The sequence below is a fragment of the Equus caballus genome, chromosome 2 (genome assembly GCF_041296265.1).
Source record: "Equus caballus isolate H_3958 breed thoroughbred chromosome 2, TB-T2T, whole genome shotgun sequence".
Taxonomy (NCBI): Eukaryota; Metazoa; Chordata; class Mammalia; order Perissodactyla; family Equidae; genus Equus; species Equus caballus.
Genome location: NC_091685.1, coordinates 91,749,806 through 91,771,039, shown reverse-complemented (window position 1 = coordinate 91,771,039; position 21,234 = coordinate 91,749,806). Strand labels below are relative to the sequence as shown.

Below are 21,234 nucleotides of genomic sequence, written 5' to 3'. Positions count from 1 at the left end.
TTTGCTTAGTCATCAAGACCAAACCACCTCATCCTAAGAAACCAGTTCAGAATGAGATACTATTTTATACTAGAGTCTCACATAGAGAAAGCATGAGAACAACACTGAGGATTAAAACTTACAGCCAAGAGAATTCTATTCATTAGTTTAATTTTTCTGCTTACAGAATACACTTATTCCATAGAATTCTGTCTGCTGATTTCATCTCATTCATATTCTCTCATCCACCTTCAAGGCCAGTGAGACCACCAGCTAGGAGAGCTTCCCCAGGCCCGTGCTGGGAGAAGAATTGTTCCCATTTTCAGTTCACTTGACTTACTCTGCTGGCAAGGTTGAATGAGACACTCCAATACCTTGTTTTGTAGGCTGGAATCTTAGTATATGTACCACCACCTCGCTCTTTTCAGTACTTAACCTCTATTCTGCGGAGTTAATACTGCAATTCTATGTTGTATTTGTACATTCTAAATGAGAATCGTGATGTTCCGCAAACAAAACCAGACAATGCTAGCCTTAGGATTTTTGGTTTTTTTAATTCCAAGTTAGGTACAATTTAAAGACATTCCGGGATATGACGAAAAATGGTCTCAAATTTCTTTATCAGTTCTTTGAAGAATTAGTAATGGCCAATTCTTTTCCATTTTATGAGCTAAACCTTTGCTATTAGACTTTCCTTTCATGTATTTTACCATAAAGTCCTTTCCATTACTTTGTACTTTCATCATTATAATATGATTCATTCTTGACTCACAATGATCCAACTTGCTGTGATTCACGTGGGCAAAATTCTGGAAATGATAGCCATGTTATTTACTTACAGCACTTAGTGAAGAGAGCAAGCCAAGTGCCCCACCTGGCCAGGGTGTAGCTCCCCTATCCCCTGACATGACCACCTTGGTCCAGGCCTGCCCAGGACAGGCCCCAGCCAAGGAGTCCTCATGCTTCCTGGGGCCACTCTGAGAACCCATTGGATAAATGTATGTCATTGGTTCTTTTCTTAATTCTCTATTTGATTGATAAACACGTTAGAGAATGTTATTTATAATTCGTCATCTACAGAAATGTGGTTGGAACATTTTATACTGGGTGATGTAAAAGTGTATCACTGACGGTTGATTAAATACTACATTTGTGGCCAGTTCTGTTAAAAAATTAGGCTCTAGGTTCTTGGTCAGGAAAGTAGCCCATGATTACTGTGAGTCCCAACTGTATTCAACTAGGAGAATAACTGAAAGTCATAATGTGAAACATGATGAAATATTAACACAACAAATTCAAAATAATTTAGTTCTGAATAAGATAATATTTTATACTAAAGACTTATATAGAAAAAGCTTTAAAAGTATATGGGGTTACAAATTTTAGCAGACACAATTCTATTAGTTAATTTAATTTTTTACTACACATTTGAAAAAGACCACTGTCATTAAGTTTTAATAGTGAAACTCCATGGTCCAGCTTTTGGAATGGGAACAGAGTCTGAAATTCATTGCCCTGTTATAATATTGTTTATAGGCACAAATCAGATTTAGCTAGATTGTTCATACTCAGGAGTTGTTACCATGCCATAATGCTGAAAATTACATGTAATAAAATGCCTTTAACAAGGAAGTTCCACACTGAGGTAAAGGCTTTTGAAGGAATCAGCTTTACTAGGTACGTCGTGCTTCATCTTAAGGAATTTCAAACATATTTGAGGAGATGGATTCAATGTTCTCAGTGGTCCCTTTTAGCCCTGAAATCTTGTGATTTCGTGTTGAATGGTTAAGGTTACTGGATAACCTTGTAATCTGAAACATGTTTCACATTTTGATATGCCCATGGTGCAAGAGCCGTGTGTTTGCAATTCCATTTCCATAAGCAGCCTGAGGGTTGGTGTCGGACTCGTTGGAAAAGTGTCTCCAGAAAATCTCTTAAAGCCTGAAAATAAAAGCAGCTTAGGGAAGCAGTGAGTGGAAGAAATTTATATACTAGAAGCCTAAGAAAGCCTTTCAGAAAGGTCTTTTTAATCTTTTGACAATTGCAAAGCAAGAAGGCCGCTAGTGGAGGAAGAAACAGCCTTTTCAAAGACTCCCTTTTCCAGCCAAGAGGATAAGGAAATTTATGTCACGGATCAAAAACATTTGCAGAAAATTTACTTGGAAATTTCTAGACTGTAAAACTGGTATTTTAAAATGTAACTGTAGTAACAGATATTTTATAATCACGTGAACTAATTGTTCTCAACATGTTTGTAAGCAGAAGCCCTGCCAGGCCTGATTTCACATCTACTGGGACCCTTAATTACTGCTGTGGAAAGAATGTGAGTGTTGGCATCTAGGAGATTTAATTTTGGGTTTGGGAGCTCTGCCACTTAACTGGCTATGCAAAATGCTAGTTTGGGCATGTTACTTAAGTTTTCTATGGCTTTCCCTACTGTAAACTGGAGATAATAATAGCTATCTCACAGTTGAGGACTAAAAAAATCCTGTGAGAAAATACCTACCACTACGATCACTATGTTTTCTTTCTTTTCCCTCTACCCCCTCATTGTTCTCTTCTACCAACAGCAACATTTGTAAGTAAACACAGGTCACTAGGGTCCTCCAAAAGAATCTGAACTCTTACCATTCTTTTCACAGTTTTGTTTATTCCTTCAATAGGTGACACTTAGTACCACATCTAACAAAAGAAAATTAAGCTAGTAAAATTCTGAATTAATGCTATGTTTTATATGCAAGCCATTATACTCCATCTCCATTCTTCATAATCTTTCAAGACGTGGTCATGGTGGAACACTTGCTTATCTTTCTTCCAAGAAATTCAGCACTCTTTATCTCTTTTAAATTCTGTATAACATTCCTAAGAGGTGAATTTATAGGTAAAATGGCTGGCTAAAGGAAGAAACACTGAAGAGGTGCAAAGTTGGTTTCCTGTGTGCACTGCTTCTCCTTACTGGGTCCACGTCCACACGCTGGTATAGCTCCCTTCTTTCCCTGCAGGGGCCACGGCCTCATGCTCTGTTGCTTTCAACCAGACCTGTTACACCATCACCTTTTCCTGAGGTGCATGCAGTGCAGAATAAAAAGCTTTGTCTCCACTACCATGATTTCAGACATTCACGAAATGGCCATCTGGGGAGTGAAGGAGGGAGAGAGGATTTGAGGAAAGCAGATTCAGTGCCTCCCTCCTCTGCCCAAGCTCAAGCCTGTTTCTGTGGCAAGGATTTCTATTCACCTGCCGCATGCAGGGCCCGCCATCTCACCTTTTCACATTGCAAAATGGCACCTCGGAGTGGGGCGGCATCTTCATTTCCATCAGCGCTCTGCACAGGCCCATTAATTCTTAACACATCTACTTCAGATGACAAATCCCGCCCTCCATCATTTTCCAACTGTCCTTTAAAAGGGATTGGTGCTAGACCTACCTTGAACTTTGGTTATGAGGAAAATAAAAACTTCTGATTTCAAATGTATATTTGATTTTCCTTGAAATGTAATTTCAATTTGATAAATTTACTATGTAGCTCTTCATTTATATTGCTTTGATATTTTCCACACGGAATAAAAATATATATAATATGTAACATAATGTGGATAGATTCATATAGAATGAGCACACTCTTTACCTTTGTCCCCTCAGTGCACACATAAAAGTGAATATTTGTAATCTGACATAGTGCCGGATTTAATGAGTGAGAGCAGACCCGTGCCTGACACACGCCATTTTCTTTGTAATGTCAATCATTTTTTGCCTTTATTTATAAAGTTAGGTTAATGTTTGCAATTAATGAGCAATTGAAGTGTTTCACTTAAAAACCAAAAGACTGTGGAAGTAAATGAATTAAATACTATGCAACCTATTCAGGTTTCTGAATGATTTATGATTGATATATAAATAGTGTCAGAACATTTTAGTTTAAATCTAAAAGAAGTGTATTCCTATGATTAATGCATTGAAATAAGAAAAGTGTTTTGTTGGCCATGCCTCATTACGTTAATTACATATATAAAACATGAATCGCGAGAAAAAATTATTTTACATGTGATCAGGAAGAACAATGTATCAAAGGAGATGACATTTGAAATATTATTTTGGAGTTCCTGAGAGGCACATCTTAAATTTATTATTATCATTATTATTATTATTATTTAGTTATGAACATTTCAGCTATGGTATACCATATTATCACCTAAAATATATTAGTCAGCTGTTCCTACATATGTTAGTAAAACACCTTTGTATTCACGTACATTAGGATGCCAAATAAGAACAGTATTGGGCAGTTTGTCTCAGTAATAATTATTACAACATTCTTATTATTTCCTTTGTGGAATTTTAAAACTCCTTGTAATCATTTCAAAGTACCAAGTCTATGCATCTGAGTTGATTTGCATGCTGGATACAATTTATTTCTAACAGAGACTATCCTGTAATAAACATATTTCATGACACAAGTTTACATTTTCAGAAGAAATGGGGCTGATGTTTTATAAGCCCTGAAATAAAAGTTGAATCCCTTAACTCTGGAATTTTCAATATAAATTCCAATGGGTTCAGACTCTTGCTAGAAGCAGTTATAGAAAACTCATTTCCTTGGTCACTTCCCAACTCGCACCCCACCCCGCCTTTGCAATAGTTCAAATTTAACTCTCTGGGCATATTGAGAATTAACCACGGGGCTCTGTCACAGCACACCTGGTTACTACAGATGAAGAAGGAGAGCTGCTCTCTGGCCCACTCTGCCTCTCAGTACCAAGCACCACGTAGTTTTCCACCCCTTTCACCAATAAAATCGCCTTTGATCTTCACGATAACCTGGCAAAGACGGCAGCAGGATTATTGTCTCTGCGAACAAATGAATGAATGAACCAAGGGTCATTTACAGCTCGTGAATGGCAGAGAGCGTTAAATCAGGAACAAAGACCCTCGGCGTGATTATATCGGCGTATGCATTTTCCTACATTCCAGGTTGTCACTTCAGTTATTAATTACGAGACTGTTGAAATTCTCCAATTCCCACACTTAGATCTGTTGCTTATTTGCTCTTCCTAAGACTGTAGAGATGGAGATTTAATCAAAAGACCTTAAGAGGAGTGCCTTGTCAGAGCACAAACATTTTGAAATCCCAATGAAAATGCAGTTTAATGCATCCAGTTAAATTGCCTGAGAGGAAATAGTGAATACAGCTTTCTTAAAGCCTTTCCCCTCAGGCCATTAACTAAGAAACTGGTCACTAACTGCTGGTAACAACCCATTTTGGAGGGATTATTGCTATTATTGGCATTCTGTGGTTTATGGCAACATTTTGTTAAAGACGTTAGAAACGATAGCGCAACTGGACTTGGTACTTCAGAGAAATCAGTCCTTTCCCTTGTGGTTAATGGCCGTTTTTTCATTCCAGTCTAAATGTACCGAGGCTGAACTGAGCCACCAGGTTTATTATCTACCACATTTCTTGTTGCTCTAAGAAATATGCTTTACACCGGAGTCAGCATTCAAATCAATGGAGCAAAAATATAACATTTATTGTTAGTTAAATTGAATCATGCTGAAAAGGCTGAATGAATGCTTGACAAACTGGATGTTAGAAATCATTTCACTTGCCACGAGCACTTTCTGGCTGACACACAGCCACATGCCATTCCCTTCCTGTGATTAATTGTTAGCTGGAACAGGCATATACGCGTTGCCAAATGGAGAATAATAACCAAAGTTGTATTATTGATTTCCCATAACTCGATGTGAACCTATACACCTAGAGAGGGGCCTGCCCTGGGTGGCTTACAGCTGCCTGCTGATAATTCTATGCTCTGATAATTCCGTTTACTAAAAACAGAATTAGAAAGGAGACAGCCTCATGAAGGGCAGGTAAACATCACACAATGAAACTAAAGTTCTTGAGAGTTTCAAAAAATATTTCTTTTGTTCACTTCACATGGCAGAAGCAAGCCAGGACCCTGACAGGTTAAAAGTATAAGGTGTATTTCGGAGACTGAATGCAGATTACAAATATGTTATTTGCATGGGAGACATGTTTTTTCGCGTTTTTGGGGTCCGTTTTTCCTCCCATCTTTTAATTACAAAAAAAAAAAAGGAAGATCAGAACATATCATTAGCTCTGCTTCTTAGTGAACTTGACTTTTCTCAAAAAATTTACATCTTTCTCTCATTTTCTGTTAAGGTTTCTTCCCCTGTTTTCTCACCTAAAGAATTATAATGAGGTAGAGTGAATGAGATCTATGGGGAGTGCAGTGGACCCAGAGACTAAAGGTAAAAGGATGATTGATGGTATGAAATTACCATAAAAGTACAATCAGGATCAGATTTTAAAATGAATTTTTAAGCAGCCTAAGAGATACTCTTTGATTTGCAGTCTGGTGGAATGGATAATGTCTCATTCAGTGGATAAAGTTTCTCACTGTGTGACTTGAGCTTTTTCTGATCTTTCTGACTGGGAGTAAAACGGAACCAAAGCCTAAAGTGGTTTTTAATGCAGAAAATATCAAACACAATATTCTTAATGTCAAAACCCGGGCATAGCAGGTGAGGAAAGAAAAATAAATAGAAGAATATTACTGTTAGTATTATTGTATTAGGCTTTCCTCTCACTGACAAGTGGGGTTAAAACACATATTTTTTAAAGAGCAAGCTTGTTTACATACTGAAAAAAAAATTAATGTTTAGGCTGGTGTCAGATTTTAATTTTTCTTAGGTGTGTAAAATGCTCCAACTGAAACGTGAAAGCAAAATGCTTTTCATGGGCTGTATGTTTTCCCATTTGATTTTTAAAAATTTAAATGCACTTCTTATTTTAGAATAATTTTAGATTCACAGAAAAGTTACAAAGATATTACAGAAAGTTTCTCTATACCCCTCATCCAGTTGCTCCCATCATTAATATCTTACATTTCTATGAGGGTTACCAGCTTTAGCTGATAAACTAAAGGACACCCAGTTAAGTTCAAATTTCACATAAACAACGAATAGGTTTTTAGTATACATAGGTCCCATGGCAACCCTAATTGCTACTGGACACTTGTCACAACCAAGGAACCAATAACGGTTAACTAAATTCTACACTTTATTCAGATTTCCTTAGTTTCTTTTAATGTCTCTTTTCTGTTCTAGGATCCCATTCAGGATACCACATTACATTTAGTCATCATGCCTCCGTTGTCCCTGTGGTCTGTGACAGTGCCTCGGACTTCTCATTTGTTCTTAAATACAATCAAAATCAAAATAAGCTAAAATATTAATTGATCATCTAATAGTGTTAATAAACACGATGTATGTATTTAGAATCCCTTTTTTATTAATGAATTTCAAAAAGTGTTTACCTTATGAGTCATTTTGATGATCTGTATATCCAACGCTCTCTACCTAAGATTATAAAACAATAATAAATCCTAATTATAAATCATGAATGTTCATTTTTAACATTAGGAAAAAATAACTAGGAGCACTTTTGACAAGTAGGACTTGTAAACATGTCCAGGCTCATCGTCAGATTGAAAATATTGTGTTCTATTGAATATTAGAGTTATCGTGGTCCTTGAATATAAAAATAATTCTAAAAACTTTCAAATCATGTGCTTTTATTTTACTCAGTTTAAACTTTCATTTCATCAGTCTTTTCCACAGAATATGCCTCTTCTGAGAAGAGATCCTTAAAAGATGTTGACTCATTTTGTTGTAAACTTTGTTCATAGCCATTAGTACAAACAAAGGTTCATTTTTATTGTGATTTTTTCAGAATTTTTCCAAGAAGGTTAAAATAAAAGCATAAAAGAGGGATGTGGTGTTAATCAACCTAGTAGAAAATATTTGAAGTCTGCAGGTTTATAATTTAGGTGGATCTTCATTAAGTTAAAACCCCCCGATTTAAAACCCTTAAACAGTATGGGAATCTTTAACATTTGAGACAGTTGCTTCTTGTGACAGTTTCCATTTCTTCCCCCCTGCTGACAGTTCCTATAATGACTTTAATCATAGAGTCTGGAAACGGAACCAGCTATTGAATAGCAACAAACTCAATGGTCAATGTCTATGTCACTTTTCTGGGAGCAGGACTTTCTGAGCATCAAGGAGCTAATGCTCAGAGCCTCCTGGAAAAGTGCTAAATGCATTAACTCTCTGTCAATCACATCTGTAACACGCGGGCCAAATTATTACTATTTGGCTCAAGCATTCCATTGAAACTTATTTGTGTGGTATTCGTATCTGTGTACCATATATCACTAATGATGATTGTTTATGGAAAGGTGCCTGTCCAATTATTTTTGAAGAAACACAAGAATGCAGAATGACTGGAAGCATCAGGTTTTTGCCAAAGAATGCCTCAGGTAAGAGAAGAATGGCTAGAGGCTATAAGGAATCACAAGAGACAAGTCAGAGTCGTAAATTGGGAAACTGACATATCTCATCTAATATACTTGCTAACTAGGCCTTTAAAAACCTTGACATTTAACTAAGTTTGTGGAAAAGTTATGGGTTTTTGTCCTTTTCTATTGGCTCTAACTGATTAATCCAGGGAATTAAGGTGTTGATCATTGTTACCAATATTACTAGATAACGGAGGCAGCTGTTTAGAGAGCAGGTAAGCATCTCGCGTCGGAGGAGCAGCTGTTTACGCAGGCTGTGCCTGTTTCAAAGTCAAGTCAGTCAAAAATGATACTTCAAGTTATTTACCCTTTTGGTACTTCGGGGCTTGAAATGGCATGAAAGGAGCCTTTCATTCAGCAGAGGCATTTAAATAAAGCTTTCCAAAGACTGATGTGTTTGGAAAGGGGTGGGCTCTTTACTGAAATAAACAAGTTTCTGGGGATTTTAAGAAAATCGGAAAGAAATGAAAACTCTCCAGTGAATGTCGTCTCCTTCAATATCTGATTTTGACCAAATTTGTATTATTTAAGGGCATAGCAATAGCTCATGGCAAGATCATCTTTGGCTTTATATGTTAATGTTCCTGAAGTACATTTAACTTTACCATAGATATTTTTTTTAACTCCAGAAACATTAGGAAACAAAAAAAAAGACGTATCATTTATAATCAGAAGGCAGCATGGTTTTCTGAAAAGGCAGAAAGAGAAAGTGCTGTTCACAAAGCATATAGTAAAATAGTTGAGCTTTTTATTCAACATTTTATTAAACGTGTGTTAAAAGGAACTTCATTAAACTGAAATGCTTCAAAAAGAAGTGTTAGGATTTGCCTTTATTAAACACTAGTCACCAAAATCAAACCAAAATCCTACCCTCCTTTTTTTCTTTATAATTTCCAGGCTCACATTTTCAACTTATTTATATGAAGTGGATGATAAAGACATTCAGAGACACTTTAGAAGAGGTTGAGATAAGACTACCTAACAATTAACGTGTGGGAATTACTACTTTGAAACCCTCAGAAACTATTTCAACTCCCTTTTCAAGTTATTAAAAATCATATGTGTGTTTCCTTTTTCACCATTTATCTATGAACTATGGAGATTCATCTCTTTTTAAATTCTTTAATAAAAATAAAAAGACTTGGTTGCTTGCTTCTAGAATTACCATTGACAATTTGTAGCACTTATAAATTTATTGGTCAGATGAAAAATAGTTCAAGGTGTATATTTTAAAGGACGTTATCGAATTATTTATGCCAGTTCCTTCTTTTTTGGTTTATTCTTGTCAACAATATATCAAGCCAATATTCATTTAGCAATTTGTATGAACTTAGCAGAACATTAGATTCTTTGGAGAAACCATCAAAGAAGTTTAAGATATGGTCCTTACCTTCAAGAGTTCTAATTTTATGTGGAAGACCAGTCCAACACATACAGAAATATAAACCATAGGAGAACAATGTAAGATGATATGAAGTGATTAATAAAGACCTTTGGTAATAAATAATAAAATGCCACATTGTGTGGTTTAATAAAAATAAAAGACGCCTATAGCTATAGAGAGAAGGAAGATCTCTGTGGATGGAAGAGTGAGGGAAGGCCTTTGTGAAGACCCTGAGGTCGAGGTATGAGGGCCGTGTTGTCCGTGATAGTTTGCCTTATTTGGTGATTAGTCTGTGGGTGTAGATCTGAAGACAAATGCTTACACATCTGAAGAGACCATTCCAAAGCTAGAAAACAAATTAGACACAGTAGTAGCTAATGAATTGGCTAAGGAGTTCATAAGGGTAGTACATTATCCTTGACAAAGAGGGTAGCATTGGTTGAGGGGGCGCGGAGCACGCAGGATGCCCTCTGTGGAGGAGTGTCTGTCACGTTAAGCAAGCTGTTTAAACTTTCTAAACCTGGGTTTCCCTATCTTATCTGGGTTTCCTCACATGGACTAAATAATAGTTCCAATCTCATCCATTTTTTGTGCATAATAAATGACAAAAAACCACACCAATAATGCCTATTCCATAGGGCTATGGTGAGAATTCAATGGGATAATACGCACAAAACATGGTGGAGGTTGGGAGCAGAGACTGGAAGTTGTCTGGGAAGGTATGACAGCTGGTCTTAGCCTCATGTTTGTAAGGGCCTGAGCTGGGAATGCAGAAGCTGAATTGGGGCGGTTCTGTGTACATCTCGTATGTGAGGTGAGTCAACAGGCAGTAATTCTGTTCTGATGTTGGTTTGTTGTATGTTTATGCGTTGCCTTTCACGGAGGTCTTAGGGAAAGGCTCTGTGGATATAGATAAGGGTGTTCTTCAACCTGGGGTGGAAAATGAGAGCTCAAGGATTAGGTTTTAGATAATATGGAATAACTGTTCCTCTGTTTAGAACTGGAGAAAAAAGAAGTTTGGACTCAGAGTACAAGATACATTTGCAAGGAAGTCTCATTGCCAGAATTTTACATTGGCCTCTGCAATATGCTGGAAGAAAGAAGCTAGAAAAATCAGTATATTTTAGAGGCCTGGGTCTCAAAAGGGGCCTCAGAGAACTTTGAGCCCAAGGACTCAGAGCAATCATATCTAATAGCTAATTTTAAGTCCTTTGTGTCTTATTTCATTCTGTTTCCTAAAACCATCATAAGAGTCTTGTTAAAACATCAAAGCTCAATCTTCCCTATCACAGTAGGGAAATGAGGGAGGCATCGGAGCCAACACTTGAGGCGAAGCCGTGCTAGGGAGAATTGCAAATGCTGCTTGGGTGCAGCAAGTCTTGGGTGGGAAGAGGAGACCTGCAGAAAAGCCCAAGATTGTCCCAAAGCCACACCAACATGGCATAGATAGCCAGGGTTGGGGATGGGAAGAATTTCAAAGGGTTCCAAGAAATTCATGGAAAGGACACTGGTAAAGATGCTGGACATCCAATAGTGACAATGGATGGAGACCCAGGTTATTGTGGTTTGAGTATTAACGGGAGGTGTGATCTTGCAACTTGCTGATGTATGGAGTATCTGGGTTACATAGGATTTTTGTGAGGTTGAAATGAGATAACATCTGGCTTTTAATAGGCGCACAATTAATGTCTGTTGTAGTTGACGTTATTGTTATGGGCTATTGGATGTCATGTTAGGAGATTATGTAAGGGTATTGGGACAGAAGGTCATATAAGAATTCTCATTAAGCAAGTCCTGTAGATAGCCAGACTTTTGGTCTAATCAAGTATTAGACCAAATGGTACCACTGCGTGCACAGCCAGACTAAGGCATGACTAGAAGGCCATTTTCCACTTGTCACTTTCCCCAATAAGGACAAGGTTGCAGGAAGCCAGAAGTATAATTTTATAAAAAATGAAAAATCACAAATAATTCAACAAAGCTCTTTCAGAAGGCCATGAATCTGTGGGAGCAGCTACAAGCCTCAAATGACAAGTGCATTGAGGCAGTGGCAGCTCTGTGGGAGTTTGTCCATTTGTTTTTCATAAGATTACTGGAGTCCCCATTGAGCTGAGGTGTGGTCTAATAAACTTCTCCATAATTTGATGGTTTTATTCTTCTATGCATCTTTTAGGCTCAAAGAGGGAGGTAGCCATTTGACAAAAACACAGGCCCCAGTGAAACATGTTTTGGGAACCATCTTCTGTGTCTAGAGACATCTCCCTTTAAGACACACAATTGTCCTACATCCCTGGCACTGTGGTGGAGAGTGGGCTTGGACCTGGCAGGAGACCTGGGCAGTACTGGTGACAGAAATCTTGTATAAAGCAGAAGGCAGAATTGATTTAGGGAGCTAAATAGAGGTCTAGCCAGTAGAACCCAAGATACAGGAGGAAGAATGGCAGAAGATGAGATACAGCACCAGCATCTCAACATGTTACACACACTTACTAGTCTTACTAGCAGGAAGCAGCAGGTAGCAGCGTCCCCAAACAACATGGTGGCCTCAGGTCAGCTGAGGAACTGGACTAGCTGGGCCAGAGTATATGAAGCAGTCTGATAATACTAACAACTAGCGTTTATCAAGAAATATTTATGTACAGGTTCCATTTAAAGTTATTAAATGAATTAACCCATTTAGCCTCATAACAATTGTATTTAGTAGGTAATGTCACTATCTCAGCATACTTCAGCCTCAGGGCCTTTGCACTCATAGTTTTCTCTGATAGGAACACCAGTTACGTACCTAGCCCACTTCTCACTTTATTCAGACCTCTGGTAAAATGTCATCTCCTCAGAGAACACTATTTTAATTACTCCAACTAAAATACTCCACATCACTCTTTATTCTCTTACCATGCTTCATTTTCATTTTTCTGCATAGCTCTTATCTCTTTGATGTTATATTTTTATTTGTGCATTGTCTATTTCCCCTCTAGAACTTAAGTTCCACGGTGGCATGGGACTTATCTAGTTTGTTTACAGCTGTATCCTTAGGCCCCAAAATAGCACTCTTCCCAGAGAAGTAGCACAATAAATAATTGTTGAATAATGAAGTTTCAATTTACAAAGAAGAATCTGAATTGCAGGGATTTTAAGCAAATTGCTCAAGGTCTCAGAGTCACACATGCAGAATGCGACTTGGAATCCAAGAAGTGTGGCTCCAAGACCCCAGCTCTTGACTTCTGCTCTATATTGCCTTGTGAGTACTTCATTACATCACTTCTGTCCTGAGACAGAAACAGATCTGCTGCGAGCAGGACTTCAGCCTACAGAACATTGCTCTCTATGAACAAGGACTGGAAAGGGTGGACGCCCACATCTGGCCTTCTTGGCTCTCTCTTCCAGCCTGGACCTCCACACATACTGCTGGGAGGCCCTGGGGCTCCTGGCTGAAGGGTAGCTGCCTTCTATTTCTCTCACTCTCCTGCAGAGCATGAGAGCCGGAAGTGAGACTAAGTCCAGCTGGAAACCAAGATATCAGAGATACACTTTTTGATGGAGAAAGGATGGCAGGGTCTCTATTTGCCAGTAAATTTCTGAGCACCAGGCTGTGGTCTTGGAGAGCTCTGGCTAAAATGCTTAGACTCCAGTCCTACTGGAAATACTCAGATCACCCACTGTGGAGGGCACTACTGAGCCTCAGGACACAGCTGGCCACTTGATCTCAGCTGAAGGCAAGGCGCCATCTTCATATTTAGCTGACTCTCTAGAGAAGCAGGAGTCTGAAGGCCTGTGATTTCAAGCTCTGAGTGTGTCAGAGGTCTAAAGTTTCCAGAAGAAATATCTCACGCAGTTACACCGTCAGTTAAGTAATCCTGGCATGCCCAGCCACTATCACAGATATCGGAGGGATAAGAAAGAGACGTAGAGACTGATGTTCAAACAACCCTTCCATTAGGTGGATACCCAGTGGGCTAAGGCCTAGGGCTTGGATAAGGCACAAACACGGGGCAGGGCAACTCTGCAGATTATGGTTTGTGGTAGTTCAAGAAAGGAGTCAAAGCCGAGACCTAAATTTAAAACCAGGTGGACAGCAGTGTCTGGACAAGAAGTATAACTGAGATCAAACAACAGAAGAGAAGCTGGTATTTTAGGCCAGAGCAAGAACATTCAGAACACAGGGCAAGAACTAAAGACATTCCTGAGCTATGTGGTGCCGCCACTATCCCTTTCATAGCACACTGTTGGCCTTGATGGAGAGAGAGGCAGAGTCAGCTTAGGTAACACTTAAGTTACAGAGAATGGGCTCCAATAAACTTAGGAGAAAAAGAGAAAGTCAAATGAGTATCTATTTTCATATTCCAAAAGCTCAAAATACTTTGCAGATTCTACACTTCATGGATCACTACTTCATTTCATTAATTCAACAATTATTTATTCAGAGCCGACTGTGCTAAATGCGGCAGTAATTTTTGGCTGAGGTGAACCGACCAAGCCACAGTGATTTTTTTCAGTGTTTCTTATGTAATTCTTTCAAAGAGAAAAACTAGCTTGTCAAATACCCACACCCATATCATCCTGTCCTATGAAGATATGTTTCTTCTAATACTAAAAATTTTTAAAATAGAGAATGAGGCTTTTGCTTTGCTAGAAACTCATCAAAAAAAGTTTGAAAAGTTACTGTGAAACTGACTTTTTTATACTGAAGAGGCAACAATTTTTACTCAGATGTTGCCTGCAAGCTTATCAGTCCAGTAGAGAGTTACCAATGTGAATATTTCCAAAAAGACCACTACTCCAATGACACTCAAAGCCCTCTTCAGGTTTATAGGCTGGTTTGCCTGAAAATTTTTTTTACCTTATTTTGTGTTGTTCCCATTTTGAATCTTTTGTTGTAACTGCTCTGAAGGGCCGTGGATCAGAACACTCTAATAAACGGTGATTCTCCATCAATTACATATCAACATAACTTCATACTCAAAGGACAGCATCTTTCAAATCAAAGAAGACAGTGCTAATTACTCCCATTGGGGATGACTAGTAGTAGACTTACGCATGTTTATTGAACGCCTACCTAGGCCTATAGGTAAGAATGTAGGTTAAAGAACACAACTTGAAGTTTCAGTGGTGACAGTCCTTCCAGGTTATTTGTCCCAGGAAACTTAACTAAAAAGGATTAGGCATTTGAATCAAGTGTAGAGAACATATGGAGGCCAAAGCTAGAAAAAATTTTAAAATGACAAAAATTAATAATAACAATAAAAATAGAGGCCAAGAGAGCAATTGGGAGCCTACCTCTGACTCATTTAGAAAGGTTCAAAAGTGGCCAGAGGTATCTGGTAGACCAAGAAGAGCAAGGCTGATCTCACCAACGTGTGCCACCAGCAAGGATTTTTTAGATATTCAACGAAGAGTCACACATACTTAGGCAATTAATTGAACATGTGAATATTGATTATGGTAAATATGTGGGAATTCTTCCCTTAGCACTTTTCAGCTAGTATAGTTCACAAGTATACTAATATTATCAAGAGTGGTTTGAAAGAATATGCTTATTTTTTAAAATAAACTTTTGATTAAGGCTATTACATGTGTTAAAACTTCATGTTTTATAACATAGCAAAGTTTACTTTGTACTCTCCCTGCCTCCTGTCTCCATAAAGTTATTGCATTAAATTATTCTCACTTGATTGAATGTCTCAGTGCAAGTTACAAATTCTATTGAAATCACACTACAGTCTAATCCACTAATTTTAAGGACCCTTAATATCCTCATTTACCATTGAAACAAGGATCTCATAAAGAAGCTAAATGGATTTCCAAAAATGTTAGATGATAGTATTGACAAAATCAAGTATAAAAATCCTTTCATCTTCACTTCCAAACCATGAGCATTGACTGCAATGACAATGAACATTCTAACACCCGCAATAAACATTTTTTATTTTGACCTTGGGCAGAGGTCATAGGTCCTAAAGTCTTTTTGATGGACTGAGAAAATCACTGGTATCACAAGATCTGTGTTTTTTCAGTATACCAACCAACCAACCAGCTAAAAATAACTTGTCTCTCAGAGATATCCTTTGAAAGAACTTGGCCACATGTTGGATTGTTAATAATGAAGCAGAACTGTTTGATAAGCAAGGAACATGATTACAGGAAGGAGAAAGAAATTGAGGAACACATTAGTGACAATTAATTTTTTTTTTCATATTGCAATAATGGGAAATACCATCTAGGTTCCTGCTGAACAGAGTCAGTCCAGGAAAAGCAAAACAGAGGATTACGAGGTTGAATAAAACTAATGAAAATAGACGTTGTTGCTTCAGGCCAAGTTCTCTCCTCTTAGATCTGTATAAAGAGCCACCTATGCATTGCCAGGTGAGATGTCTTTCAATAATAAGGCTCCAGGCTGGCCCAGCCCTTTTTCTTGCAGCCCTGTGTTCTATGACTGACCAAGGCAGGCTGTGTGATCCTTCCAGCTTCAGAGCTCCCTCTGTGGAATGTATGTTCCCAGCCCTCCCACTGCATGCTGCTCCCTCCTGCTAGGCAGTCTGAGCTCCTCAGGGAGCCTCTACCCTCACACATCTGCCAAGAACCATCATTTCTTGAAAGAGTCCATTTCCCTTGGAAAGATCTGAATCTCCTACATTCCTTCTTAGTCCTTAGAGTTACTAAATCCTTACAGAAACGCAATTATTTCCTGTCCCAGAAACACGTAGCCACAAGCAATTTGTTTTCTCCTCACTTAGTTTGTGCTGTTGCTGAGCTTCAAACCCTGTTGTTTAATTTCCATGTATGTATTGTACACCAGGCCTGTGTTAAGTCCTTTACAGTCATGACATAATTTAACCTTATTTTAAGCTTACGGAAACCCTTCTAACTAGGTTTTATTATCCCCATTTAACAGATGAGAAATATGAGGCCCAAAATAAATGATGTAATTTGCCTAAAGTCACAGAGCTCAGATATAGCGCATTGATCCAAGAAATCGGATTCCAAAGACTATGTTGTTACTGTCTAAATTATATTACTTTCATCAGCCAGATCTGTAGATGGGATGAATTGACCTTAATTTTCTTCAAAATGTTCATCATTGACATTATATAACTCTTCCACTTAGGGCCATGTGATCTTGAACAAATAGGTACTTAACCTATTTTTGCCTCATCTGTAAGATGGGAATTATGATAGTTCCTACCTTAAAAGAGGGTTGTGAGAATTAAGGGAATTAACATATGGAAGAGAATAAGAGCCATGCTTGGCCAATTGTAAGCATTATATGTGTTAATTATCACCATTAGTAGTGTGGTAATCATAACTAATAATAGTAGTAATAGCAGTAGTGGTACATTTATTTGTTTGGGGGCTTAGTATCTGCCTCCTACACTAGAATGCAAATTCTTTAAGGACAGAAACTTTGTTTGTTCATGATTGCATTCTTATTGTCAAAAACAATGCCTAATGCAAAGTAAAGCCTAATAATTATTTGTTGCATGAATGAATACATAAATGACTTCAAGCCTTCATACTTTTTCTGTGACTTTTGGGATTTGGGCAGCTAAAATTCACAAGTGAGTGAACATGGTCTCAGATTTCCAAGTTGTACACAACTTGTCCTGCACCCCAATATGCCCAGTGTTAAAAAACAAGTCGACAGGCCCGAAATGGAGTTGCTTATGCTAAGCCCAAGTCACTAAACCAACGCTTAACTTAAGTATAGTTTTCGCTCTCCCAGAAGTGGAATCTTAAAGCAGTCAATCAGGAATTGCCTCATCACTACTAGTTAGGTCATCTGCCTGATAGACTCCTACAATCCCCTAAAGAAAAGTTACCTTGCAATAACTAACCTACTTTTTGCCTATTGTAACCTCCTTGCTCCTGCTGTCTTCTGCCTATAAGTTTTTCATTTTTTACAGCTCCTCAGTGCTCCCTTTTATCTGCTAGAGTGGATGCTGCCCAATTTGAATCGATTTTTGCTTAAACTCTTAACATTTTTAATATGACTTGGTTTATCTTTTAGCACCAGATACAAAGTGGGCACCACTTGTGTTCTTTGTGGTGCTTCACTGTGATGGCCTTCGTCTTCCCAGGGGCCTCATGGATGGCCGAGTCACTCTCCACTCCTTTCAAGTTGCCCTTTCCTCTCTATCCCATAGAAATGAATCTGTCCTTAATTTTATGGCCGTAAGTCTTCCTCCTTGGTAGGTGATACCTAATTACTCTTGCAAATTAACATGCTATTTGAATTTTTCTAATATCCCCTGCAATTCTAAAACTCTGATCTCTTGTGACTGTGTGGTTACCTCACAACTTACTGGATGTGTGATGATAATAGCTTATCAAAAATGTGCTAATATTTAACCTCTATCTGGTAATAAATGCCTTCATCCAAAGGAGTAGCTTTAATGGTAGAACTCAGGCATCGCGGCTAACTTCTAGAAAAAAAAATTTGGCTGATAGCACCTTGAGAAATCTCTTGCTACATCACATGTTTTTGTTTCCCAGAAGAAGGGCTAGTGCTCTCTGGTTCACCCAACCAGCTGCTCCTCTCAACTTCATTCAAGACACAGGCTTCATTCATAACTGTGTAAGCTTGGAATTTAACTTCCCTCTCTCCTGTTAAAAGTAGCAGAGTTTACTGAGAGAAATCATGAGTGAGGGTAGAAAAGAAGAAAGAGCAAAGAACAGGAGAGGGCAAGAAATCTGTGCAGTGTACAGCAGAGGAAAAGAAGGTACAGGTCAAAGCAAATGGCAGAGCAAAAGAGAATGCTTACTAAGTCAGCAGGAAAAAGGAGGAAATATAAGGGAAAAGCAGAGAACAGAGGAATTAGCACAGAAGAAAGGTGGTAAATTGCAGGAGATTTCACCAGACAACTGAGACAGCCCGGTATGGAAGAGTGGACTAAGATAAAGAGACAGGGTACAAATGATTAAGATATGGATTAGCCACTGTCAGTTCTCTAGGTAAAGAAGGATTTGTGGTCTAAATAAAATTCACATTGTTTATAACTCTGGTGGTTTGTTATTTATGAAACATCTATTTGTTTCATTTAATCTTATTAAATTATAGTTATAATTTTATTCTTTACATGCAACCAATTATTTTCAATATAAAATGTATTGTTAAAAAAAGATCAACTGGGGCTGGCCCTGTGGCCGAGTGGTTAAGTTCGTGCGCTCCTCTGCAGGTGGCCCAGTGTTTCGTTGGTTCGAATCCTGGGCGCGGACATGGCACTGCTCATCAAACCACGCTGAGGCAGCATCCCACATGCCACAACTAGAAGGACCCACAACGAAGAATATACAACTATGTACCGGGAGGCTTTGAGGAGAAAAAGGAAAAAATAAAATCTTTAAAAATAAAAAGATCAACAGGCCTAAAATGGAGTCACTTATGCTAAGCCCCACATCAGCAAATCAGGACTTAACACCTAACCTAACTGCAGTTTCAGCCTCTCCCGAGAATGGAACATTAACCAGTCAATCTGGAATTACCTGGTTAGCACTGATGAGGTAATCTGCCCAACAGGTTTTGTCCCCTGTAGGAAAGTGACCTTGCCTGAAACAATCCACTCTGCTAGAAACTTCTTTTCCTTGCTGCTTTCTGCCTATAAAAGGCTTTTATTTTATACAGCTCTTCAGAGCTCCTTTCTATTTGCTAGATGGTATGCTGCCCGATTCATGAATTGTTGAATAAAGCCAATTAGATCTTTAACTTTACTCAGCTGAATTTTGTGCTTTAACAGATTTTTCTGGCAGCATGGAGATCTGAAGGAAAACTTCTGATGGCTTTGGGGACAAAAAGAAACACAGGCATGGTACTCACAAACCTTTTGCCTTCTCTGTCTTTCCTGCTGTTTCCGAAGACCATGGGTAAATTTCTCTTAGTTCTGAGCTCCACTCTTTTTGCATTGAGCACCGGATCTAATTGGCTTTCCAGTCAGTTCCACGTTTGGAACTACTGGCAGTTCCGTCCACAATGCCCCATTTGATTGGAAACCCCAGCCCTTGGTTCTGTCCCCAGATTCCATATTGAGAACTCCTGGTGGCAGCTGCAGTTCCTCATTTGTTTGGAATCAGTCCAGAGTCCCCATTTTTTGGGGTCTGCTGGTTCAGTCTCTTCCCAAATCCGTAATTCCACATTGGGAATTGCTGGTGAAGCACACAAGGCCTTCTATGGGCCATACTGCAGTAATATCTCATTGTTAGTGCTGGTATGTTAATGTGCACATTAGGTACAGGTTATTGCTAACAAGAATCTTGGAAGCCAAAAGCCATGAATTGGTGGGCATGGGTTGAGCACATAAAAGCTGTTACGAGTTCTTGGCAACTAATGCTAAGACTCCCATGTTTAGGATAAGTTGGTCACAGAACAAGTTAGAATGACACTAAGTCACCCACTAACCTCAAGAAAATTTGTGTGCAACGAGGTACATTGTAGAACACCATATAGTCTCCAACTTAGCTGCACGTCCCCCTTAGGTGTTAGTTTGGCTCCAAGAGACCCAAAGGCTTAGCTAAAAAAGAATGGGATTCTTAAGCTCAAGGAGTCAAGTGCACCACATTCCAGCACAACTGCTTATCTTATGTCTAAGAACTATGGTCCCAGAAGCTATAAATATCTACAAAAATGGCAAAATCTTACTAAACTTGTTTTGTGTCCTGAGAGCTTGGCTTGGTAACTGTCAGGTTGGGGGCTCCAAAATATGGCAAGGTAGAAATGTGGATTACAATCCATTTGCATAGATATGGCTGGACAGAAATGTAGGTTGAACTCCAGTTACAGCTAGGGTAGCTGAAGCTACCAAACTTCTGCCAGCCCTCAGGGAAATTACAATGGCCATTATGAGGAATGTTCCAATTAGATAAGATCACTTAAGAAATGCACTTGAAAGTGAGAGCTCCCATATCAAACAAACAGAATGGGATACCTATTTTAATTGGTATGCAGAAGCCTCCAAAAGACTTCAAAATTCCAAAATATCTTCATTGAAAGATTCACTGCAAAAGGCTAATGAAAAATTAAAGATATAAGAGGTACCTAAAACAAAAGACTGTAAGACTGATGTAACTCCTACTGTTCCTTTCTATCCTCCTTTACTTGAGTACTCATTCCAGTAATCTTCTGTCAGAATCGTTTTTCAACTCTGAAGAGATTCCATGACCGTAAACAAAAGTCCACCAAGTTAGTGGCCTTATAGACATCTCCACATCTATCCTCTAAGGAGAGCCCCCATGTGGGCCTCTCCCAGGGTTGATGAGACTCATAGGAATTTTCTAATAGACTGCTACGTTATTCCCTTAAACAACCAATGGGAAACTAAAATTAAAATTAATAAAAAACCTTGCCAAAATTCTGGTGGATACCAGAGCCTACAGATGGGATCCTGGGAAAACTGACAGAAGCCAGAGAAGGGTAAGATTTCTTACTAAAGTCAGCTCTCCCAAATCTCTGTCTGTAGTATCCAGTCAAGAGAGTAAAATAAAATATTTTTACACCCT

General features: G+C 38.5%; 1 long non-coding RNA gene across 6 annotated transcripts in view; it reads right to left on the bottom strand.

The window, feature by feature from the left end:
* Positions 1–2,609: 2,609 nt before the first annotated feature.
* The window catches only part of LOC111772542 (uncharacterized), a 217,885-nt gene continuing 199,260 nt past the window's right edge, over positions 2,610–21,234 (bottom strand). For 4 of the 6 annotated variants that reach the window (XR_002806475.2, XR_011436755.1, XR_011436754.1 and 1 more), the window contains 3 exons: positions 14,588–14,720; positions 7,320–7,362; positions 2,610–3,113 (listed from right to left, as the gene is read on the bottom strand). This is a non-coding gene — a long non-coding RNA (uncharacterized lncRNA). Of the gene's footprint in view, positions 3,114–4,677; positions 4,828–7,319; positions 7,363–14,587; positions 14,721–21,234 lie in introns of all 6 variants that reach the window. The other 2 variants (XR_011436756.1, XR_011436758.1) reach the window with 2 other exon arrangements.